The 10505-nt window shown below is 38.5% G+C and overlaps 1 pseudogene; it reads left to right on the top strand.

Annotated features, from left to right (window-relative positions):
- The first annotated feature begins 8127 nt into the window (after window positions 1-8127).
- LOC137631447 (piggyBac transposable element-derived protein 4-like) lies at window positions 8128-10286 on the top strand (annotated as a pseudogene).
- Window positions 10287-10505: the final 219 nt, after the last annotated feature.

The following is a 10505-nucleotide window of genomic DNA, read 5'->3' as shown; positions in this document are numbered from 1 at the left end:
TTTCCTTTATAAGGAACATGTTATGGATGGATGTCACATTATTAAAGGAATATATATGAATAGAAAAACCATATCCTTTCCAAGAGAAGAAATCTGGCAAGTGTACGGTCAAAGATTGCATCATCTTCCATAACAAAATGGGCTTCGTTAAAACTACTTTTCTTTCTTGAAACATCACGGCATGGTTTCCCAATGCCATGCATTCAATTGGCACATATTAGGTTCAGATTATACCAGAAGACCTCCTCTAGAAGCTTCTATGGTGTTACCAAAATGAGTGCCTTAAAGAATACCAATCAGATTGCAGGATACAAAAAAACTCCTTATATGGCAATGGCATAATTAGCTCCACCCATGCATAGGTATATAAACAGAAAAATCCCAGAGCAATGAGATAGAAAGGAAAGTATTAAAAAAACCAGTGGTTGGACAGTTAGTTTCCGCCGAAAGTCTTCCCTTCAGTCATCAAACACCCATCTCAAAAATTTTGTCATATCAGTGATGGTGAAGCAGCTAGCCCTTCTGCAATGCCCTCAAGCCTGACATCACCATTCCAGATACATTTTTGCAATTGAAAGATATCATCAACTCTCCATTTAAGTACAATATTTTACTGCTCTACTTCCTACAATGTTCTTATCTTCAATATCTTGACATAAACTGAGCAAATGTTTGTAGAGGAAAAGCACCATTGATTTTCTTTGTAAATAGATTTTTGAATAATCAAAGTGAATTTTGTTTTTCTTTTTACATGCATTTCCTATATTTCTATTTTTGTTGTTGAATCCTTTTTGTTTAGATTGAAAGCACCTGTACCAATTCTGAAATCGTGACAGCAGCACAACTGGTAATTGTACTTTTTTAGTTGTAGGGTTTTGTTTAGCTGTACCTACTATCAATATCCAAAGAATATGTCTGTTCAAATAAACTAAAAAAACATCCCGTTCTGAGCATGACATCAGGCAGGAGAACATCGCACGCACACGCCAACACTTAGTGAATCATTATCAATGTAGTTTAGAGTAATAAAGTGTGATATCATTATTATTTTCTGAGTAATAAAGTGCAGCGAATTGTTGTTGATGGGCACCATAGTGATTATAGGAATGAGATATCTGGTGTTCCTCAGGGTAGTGTTCTTGGCCCATTACCCCTCCTACTATCTTATTTAACATTGATCCTCTAGCCCCCACAGGATTTATAGGGCTGCTATGAATTCACACCATAAGTCATTTTCAGTGCCATCGTTCTGAGCTCAACTCATTTCTCAGATCAAACTTCCCTTCATATTGTCATCAGCCACATTTCTCTTGGTCTACCATGTCTTCTCCTACCCAGCAGCTTCCATTCAGGTACATCCTGGACTAATTCATCCACATTTCTTAAAATATGCCCCCATCCATCTCCATCTTGACAATCTAATTCACTCACACTGGGCAGCCCTGCAACCTCAGAGATTGCTGCATTTGTTATGTGCTACAGTCATTTGATTCCCCAAAACCTTCTCAATACTTTACTCTCAAAGGCAAGAAATTTTGCATCAGTTGTTACAGTGCTGTACCACAACTGGTAACCATAAGGTGATATTGATCTGAGTGAAATGTAGATGTTGATTTTGCTGTGAAGTGATCTTAAACTTGACTTCAAAACTGTTTTTAGCATAACATTGCTTGTTTTGTCCTCCCCATTCCCTCTTGAATTCAGTAAATACTGATCCATTGCTGGTAACGATGGTTAGTAAATATTTGAAAGTTTGATTTGGGTAATATCATCCTCTAAATTTGCATGACTTCAGTCTTTCTCTGGTTGATAACCATGTTAAACCTTCTCCCCTCCAGTACAGTCTGCCCTCGCTTTTATGGGTTCATTCATAGCGACTTCGCACATTCGCAACACAGAGAACCGTATAACCTATCAAATAAAAAAACCTCAAATTCGCAAGTTCGCAAGAAATACTCTTACAGTGCGACAATATCAAAAAGCACAAGCTCCTTTGCACCAGTCTGGTTTCACGTCACTTCCCTCTCCAGCCAGCACAACTTCCCATCTCATGCTGACTCAGCCTCAGTCTTGCATTCTCTCTCCTCATACGTGCATCTCTTGCTTCAATCCTTTTCGAGCAGAATCAAGTTTTCATGTAAAAAAAGTGATGTATTTGTATACACTAGTACATACTCCTGGACATTGTTTATATTTACGGGGTAATGTACTGTACAGTAGATGTCTGATTCCCTTCAGTATTGCACAAGAGATCATGCATCAGGAGTTGCTTCATGCTTTAAGACTGCTGTGTAGAACTTCGTACGATAATGGTTACCGGTCTTTGTATAAAACATGTACACTAGTTAATACTAAATTCAGTAACATTATATGAAAAATGCACAATACAGTTTTACAGTAATGTATAGCATTGTTTAATGACTATACTGTGCTGTACGGTACATAAATTACTACTGTACATGTACTGTACTCTACAGTAAGTAAATGAAGGCTACGTATGCGGTGAGTTGTCAAACAGTGCTAGTCATCGAAGGAAAACAGCGAACAGTTACAGTACAGTCAAGCTGTACTGTAGTGATAGGGCTGTCGCCAAAGTTGTGCTTCTGTATGACAGGTTTCAGGTTCGTATAGTCAGGAAAAATACTAATTGTTCCAAATGTCATATTTAAAAAAATTTTTGTTAACTGCAGTTTTGTATTGTTCTGACAACCTTTTAGTGCTCTTCATCCTCTTAATTGTCTCATGACACCTCTCTTTGTTTTACAGAGTAATGGCACCCTGCACCCAGCAGCGAACAGGTTACCATCTAGACAAACAAACTACTTCTACTCTCATGCATTTAACAATTGGTGGTGAATGGTGTCTGTCATCATGAAATAAGTGATATGAATTCTATATCTTACAAAGATACCCAAAGCAAACAGGATCCTAAAATATCCTGAGACTTATTTAGAAAGCCCTAGTGTAATCCAACTTCCATCGATAAAAGGTTGTGGCCTTCTTTGGTTATTGATGGTGTTCCATACACAGAGAATCTACTAAAGATTTCAGCTGATGCTAGAAACCCCAGGACTTCTGCTTCCCCACCCTGCAGATAGAGTATGAGACATAAGTAGTTTTCTCGTTGTGCAGGTCTTGATAGAGAATATTATTTTGAAAAAGAAAAGCAGGAATTATGGGACCTAGGACCCATGGGAAAGTGAGTGAAAGTTTAGTTGCGTTAGATCAATTTTTACAATAATGTGGGTGACATGTTGACAGTGTTTACTCAAATTTGGCAAACAGTGTAGGTGACATGTTGACATTCTGTTTACTGTAGTCCTTAAGAGCCAACAATGTTTGCATCCTGAGATGTACTAATTTACAAAGCCCATTAACAAGAGAGCATATAACCAAGATGTGCCAACTGTGAAAACCTCATCAAAGGTAACTTTGTCTTACCATTAGTGAGAGCATATTTTTGTTACATAATATTTTTAGGGAACTACTTTTTCAAATTATTGGACATTATTTTTTCTAGTTATCTTTTCTCATTTTGAAATAGATATTGTTGTTCTGTACAGCAGTGTTTTGATAATGGTGCACTATTACACAAGGTGATGAGTTCCATAACCCATCATTGTCTTTTTATTTATTACTTAATTTGATCTTACCTGAAATTTGAGCTACATATTATTTAAAGAAAGTCTCCACACTATAAATGTCTATTTGGCATACTCAAGATTAATAGGGAAGTTAAAGGTTCTCACTGGGTTCTGTTGCCCCGAATAAAATCAAGAGGTGGTGCTCAGTGCGCATTTCCTCCTTGACTTTTAACCTTTTACCCAAATCTCTGAACATTTCACCATATTTTTTGTGTAGTGTGAAGTTAGAGTGTGGTCGGCATTCTGACACTAGGAAGTTTGTGTGCTATATCAGGCAAAGTCCACAAACCGCTACACCATATCACCGAGTGTTATACTAGATAAGAACAACAGTGTTTTGTTGTTATAAGTGTCCTGATGACTACTGTAGTCTTATGTACAGTACTTACTGTACTGCACCGTAGCCTTACCATGTCCAGTATGTAGGTACACATGTGTACATACACTGAACACTTACTGAAATATTTTCATTCAATTTCAAAATACTTATACTGTGATAGAAACCAAGTAAAAACAATATTAGGCAGTACTTAGTGTTAATCGACTGCACGTAGACAATGAGAAGTGAATTGGTGGGACAGCACGTATTCACGGATTCTCGCTCTTCACGCCCGTCTCTGTTACCTAGCCCCATGAAGAGCAAGGACTGAATGTACTAACCGATTAATCATTCCCTGCATTTAAGTGAGTGTAGAGGCAATTAAAACTATATCATCTACGTATTCAAGACCACATAATCTATGGTCCCCTTTCCATTCCATTGATTTCTCGAATACCCTCACATGCATATCTCATACTTTTTCATCTCCACTATTTAGATTGTGTTCTGTCTCATCTACAGAAGAGTCTATGAACCTTCTTTTGCTTTTTCCCATCTCTTTACTCCACTATGAAGGATCATAGATAGTTCATAATAAGGTCAGATTTGGGTTGTTTAATGATTCAAAGTAGAGGTATTGCTATTCTTTTCTCCATCAACTTTCATGTTTCCCAACTCATTCCTTTAGTTTGTCCTATTTAATTTCCCTCTTTTATTCTGATGATGGCAGATTCCTGTAGATTTCTTCAAATTTTTTTTACAACGAATATTCATCATCATCATTATTAATATTATTATTATTACAAGCTAAGCTATAACCATCATTGAAAAAGCAAGATGCTAGAAGCCCAATGGCTCTAACAGGGAAAAATAACCCAGTGAGGAAAGAAAACAAGGAAATAAAAATAATTCAAGAGAAGTAATAAACAATCAAAATAAAACATTAAAGAAAATTAACATTTTATTAGATCTTTCATAGATAAAGTATAAAAACTTCAAAAACAAGAGAGAAAAATAAGATAGAACAGCGTGCCAGAGTGTACCCTCATCAGGTAATATCTCTAAAACTATAAATTTGTTCCTGCAATCTATAACATAATCATCCTTTTCACTAGTTGGTTATCTTAGCATTTCAATATCTTATCTGGGAGGTAGGTTTACATTAACTTTCCTGGTCCTCTACTTGTGTCTATGTGTTGAGACAATATGTTGGTAGTTGTTTCCTATATCTCTTCCCCATCTAGATGTGACATCCAGCAGTGAGCTTTTATATTTTCTACTTATATCTAAATGGTCAATTTAGTTGTGGTATTTTCCACAAGGAGACGTTCAATTATATTTGCGCATATATCTGTGTTCAAACAGTGTGCTGCTTATAATCAATTCATTAACTAAACAAAAACTGGCAAACAGAAGTGTTATAATTTCTCTCCCCTACACCATGGACACCCATGCATTCACTAAAACATCATTATCATTACCTAGTGTTGCATTCATGTACTCCATACAAACAAGAATATCACATTTTAGCACCTTGTTAACCCCACCTGTAATTTACCATAAAAGCTCTCCTTTCAATTGGAATCTGCTTCATCAGTAGGGGCATAGTATGCTAAAGTGTAATTGTCATACTTCCATGGCTACATTTCAGCCTTGCACACATAATTCTTTCATCCACTGGTTCCCATTTCTCTAATGCTTGGCTAGCCTGTTGTTCAACAGCAATCCTACTTCTTGATAGCGAGTGCCATCCTCTCTCCCAGAATGTAGCAGCAACTTTCCTCCATCTAATGCTCTCTTTTTTAATCCAGTCAGTCTTGTTTCAGTGAGTGCACACATTTCCAAGACAGATTTTACAAAAACTGTTAAAATCTGGTCTAATTTGCCAACCTGGTTCAATGTTCAGACACTCCAATTTACAATGTTAAGCTTAACTCTTTGTATTTATAAATGTATTCTTATTTACTAGCCGTGAGATTCTTCGCACCCTTCTCCCACTTAAGGCTGCATGGGACTAAGGGCCATTTCAACCTTCTGTAAGATAACTGAAGTTTCGAAAGCAGATTACTTGAGCTTTTACACTGGAATCATTGCTAACAATTTGCAACAACCTTCTTGTTGATCTACTCCCAAGAAGGTGGAGTTTCATCAGTGAGGGAAATACACATGTGCTATCCCCACACCTACCCTCACTTGTTTAGCCCATCAGCCGAGATGGTTTCCGGGGTGTGGCTGCTGTTGCTCAAACAGCTTCTTGGAGCCACAAGTGAGAGTTGAGTGTTTAGTGATGATCAGAAGTACCAAGCCATCCAAAAGGATGCGGCTGCTTCATACTAAAGATGGTACACCTCCTAATACACTCCATACACCCCATACACATGATAGGTGGTTTGGCCTAGAAAATAAGCTCATTGCATACGCAGATGATCATGCTCTCTCTACATCAATTCCATCTCCTGAATGTAGATCTGGAGATGCTGACTACCTTAATAGAGATCTAGCTAAAAGTAGTGTATAGTGCAAATCATAGGGCCTGAATTTAAACTCTACAAGAGCAATCAGAGATTTCTGACCTCTGCCAAAGGTTAATGGAGTCGTCCATGGCCTAAGATCTATCTGTGGTATAATTGTCAAAATTCATCAATTTGTTTTGACGTTATCTTTAAAATGACAATAAATGTGAATCCGGATCTAGAATCCAGACCTGGATCATCTGAAAAATGTCTGAAGATCCATCTGTAGTGAAAATTTTGGCAAAATCCATTGAGTACTTTTGACATAATCCTGTCCACAGACACAGAGACAAATGAATAAACTAGAATCAAGATCCAGAACGTCCATGAGCCAAAAACTATCTGTGGTGAAAATTTTTTCAAAATTTGTCGAGTAGTTTTGACATAACTCTGTCCACAGAGAGACACACACAAATAAATAAATAAATAAACTAGATCCAGATTTAGATTATCTTCAAAATCTAATGGGGTCACCCATTACCTAAGATCTCTCTGTGGTGAAAATTTTGCCAATATCCATCGAGTAGTTTTGATATCTTTAAAATGGCAAAATATGCGAAGTCGTATCTAGAATCAGGATCATCTCAAAAATTCCATGTGGTCGTCCAAGACCTAAGATCTACCTGTGGTGAAAATTTCATCAATATCTGTTAGACAGTTTTGATGCAATCCTGTCACAAGACTCACAAAAAAAAAGCAAATCTGGATCTAGAATTCAGATCCTGATCAGCTTTAAAATTCAATAGGGTTGTCCGAGACCCAACATCTGTCTTTGGGGAAAATTTCATCAAAATTAGTCAAGTAGTTTTGATGTAATACTTTCCACAGACACAGACAAAAAAACAAACCAACCTGATCGCATAACCTCCTTGGCGGAGGTAACAAGACTCAAAGTATTATTGTTAGTAGGTCATGGACAGTAGCTCCTTAACATCTAGACATCAGCATTGATGATATGTTTCTTTAACTCTATATTTAGTCATGAATCTAGATAGCAAATTTACTTTTGAGAAAAACATTCAGTCTGTTTCTTTGTCAACTGAAGATATCATGTGTATATACTGTAGTATGAAAATTATTGTGCCAAGTACACTACCCTTAGGAACACCAGATATCACATTCCTATACTCAATATGGTGCTCATCCACAACTCTTAGCAATTAATTTAATAATGATGCTATGAAAAGGCCAATCCACTCCAATTGTTAAGTTTAACCCTGGACAGGTAACGCTGGGCATATATAACCAGGACGCTGCGCAAGAACGTTTTTTAAGAACTGCGCAATTGGGGTTGCTATTAGTCAAAATATTAGCCCGTGAATTGGCAGTTGAGCATACGCTCTTGCAGATGTCGGACGTGCTGTAGCTGCTGCTCTGTTCATCTTTACGCCACAACACATTTTTCACGGGTATACCCGTCATTTATGACCTAGCGTTGCGTTGCACGTGAGTTTAGTGAAAGTCAATGTTTTCATATAATTGATTATAACATAATTGTCATTATATGTGTGATATTGATATTTTCATACAACTTTTGTGAAAGATTTACCAAACTTCTAGAACCACCGGCAGCCAGCTGGCATGCTACTAGAAGGAACTATGGCGGATATTCTGATTTCCTAATTTTGATTTTTCTTTTTTTTTTCAGAGCATGGCTTCTTCGAACGCACTTTACGAGGAAGACTCGTTCATTAACCTTCCAGAAAGTGAGAGTGAGGAAGAAGAGGATGCCCCCACATAAGGTTGATGAAGACCACAAGGACATTGGGGTATTTCACTTCGATGCTTCGAGCTTTTATTCAAGCAGCTCCAAGGTGTCCCCCTCAGCTTCGACAAGTTCCCACGACCCTTGGCCTGCTTCCAAACATTGTAAGAAGTCTAAGCCTGTGGTCTCCGATGTTACTATGTCTGTCAATATTATTGTGAATGATTTGGACATCATGCCAGCAGACGAGGAAGACTTTTATGACCCTGACGACCCGCCTTCAAGACCCTCTACGTCCCATGGTATGTCTCATGACATACCATCAGAGAACTTGACGTATGGAGAACTGCGCACCACAAAAAGGAGAAGGAGCCAGTTGCATGGTGCTGTAGGAACTGCTTTCAAGAAGCTGAAAGAGGAGTGTGTCAAGGAAAGGGATGGTACAGTTTGGCACTGGGATGCCAATCTAGACCTGCCTTGATCTGATACTCATTACATCCCCAGGTTGAGTTCCAGCACCATAGTACAAGGCATTACAAGGCCCTGTGATTTCTTTGGTCTCTTCTTTGATACCACAATAATTGATGCTATTTGTGTAGAGACCATCCGGAAGATAGAGACTCTGAGACCACAATTCAAGAAGGCTGATAGCTACACGTTTGGGGAAGTCTCTGTGATGGAACTGAAGGCCTTCCTTGGTCTTTTGATCCTGTCGGGAATACGGAAAGACAACCATGTGGCCACATCGGACATGTGGTCTTTGCTAGATGGCTCTCACATCTACAGAGCTGTCATGACTGAACGCCGGTTTGCCTTCCTTCTACGACTTATCCGCACCGAGGACAGTGACGCTCGACAGGAACGTCGCAAGACAGACAAGATGGCCCCAATTCGCAAGATTTGGAATATGCTCATCCAGCACTGCCAGAAGAACTACAAGCCAGGGCCTCATATAACTGTTGATGAGCAGTTGATTCCTTTCCGTGAACGATGCCCTTTCAAAATGTACATACCAAACAACCCAGCAAAATAAGTAAATTTATGACATAAATAATTTATGATAATACTTGTTTTATCTATATGTTTGTGATATATTTTGTTTATTTATTTTCAGTTATTATTTTTATTTTTATTATTCTATTTACTGATTTTTATTTATTGATAATTGCTATACTTTTACCAATAGTTTTTTCTTATCTCCAGGTATGGCTTGAAGGTGGTCATGGCATGTGATGCTGACACGCATTACATGATCAATGCAACCCCCTACATGGGCAACGGGAGTGTTGAGCTTCCGAAGGGGATGACGTTAGGAGAGATTTTTACTATGGAGCTTGTTCAGCCATACCACAGACGAGGAAGGATAGTGACAGCAAACAGTTGGTTCACCTCCCTGCCCTTAGCCCTGTCGCTGAAGGATGTTGACATGGACCTGGTAGGGATCATCAGAGAGAAGCCCTATATTCCTCAGTGTGTCATCAACAAGAAGATGGAAGTTGGTTCTTCTGTGGCTGCATTCTCCTATGCCCACAACGTCACCTTGCAGTGCCAGAGGGTCAACTCCACCAAGTGGGTTCTTCTGCTGTCGACATTCCACCACCAGCCTTCAGTCATCGAGAACTACAAATCTGACATTCAGATGTTCTACAATGCAACTAAGGGTGGAGTTGATTGCTTTGATCAGCTATGCAGCAACAGTTCCTGCGCAAGAAAGACAAGACGTTGGCCTCTAGCATACTTCTTTGGAATGCTCAACATGGTGATGGTCAAATCCTATATTCTGTACACCGACAACACGAGTCTTCCAAAGAAGAGTAGGCGGCACTTCTACAAGGAGCTGATAGAGGGCTTGTGCTACGAATGGGTAAATCGTAGGTACAGGCTCTTCACTTTTCTCTCTCGTGATCTGAAACATATCACGAGAATAACATTCAATCTTTCAGAATTACCACAAGCAGCAGCGTCCTCGAGGTTGGAAACGCGCACAAGATGTTACATGTGTCCCAGCAACACCCACAAGAAAAGCAGAATTTCTTGTTCATTGTCATAAACCTGTCTGTGCCAGCCACCAGGTTATCTGCTGTGCCAATTGCAAAAATGTCTAGGTAAGACACCACATATTTTCTTTCATGTTGCAATAAAGTTTTGAGAATATATAATTTTCATGAAAAGTCGTCCCTCTCAATTTTAGTGTTCATTCGGGGTTTACAGATCCCTATTTTCCTAATTTTTCTTTGCTCGAAGTTATCATGTATCATCTGAAAAGATTCATGTAGAATTTCAGTCAAAAGTAATAATGTTCTGTCAGCCTAATTGCCTCTTGA

This window comes from Palaemon carinicauda, chromosome 39 (genome assembly GCF_036898095.1).
Source record: "Palaemon carinicauda isolate YSFRI2023 chromosome 39, ASM3689809v2, whole genome shotgun sequence".
Lineage (NCBI taxonomy): Eukaryota > Metazoa > Arthropoda > Malacostraca > Decapoda > Palaemonidae > Palaemon > Palaemon carinicauda.
Note: the sequence above shows the minus strand (reverse complement) of the source record. Positions and strands in the feature narration are given on the sequence as shown.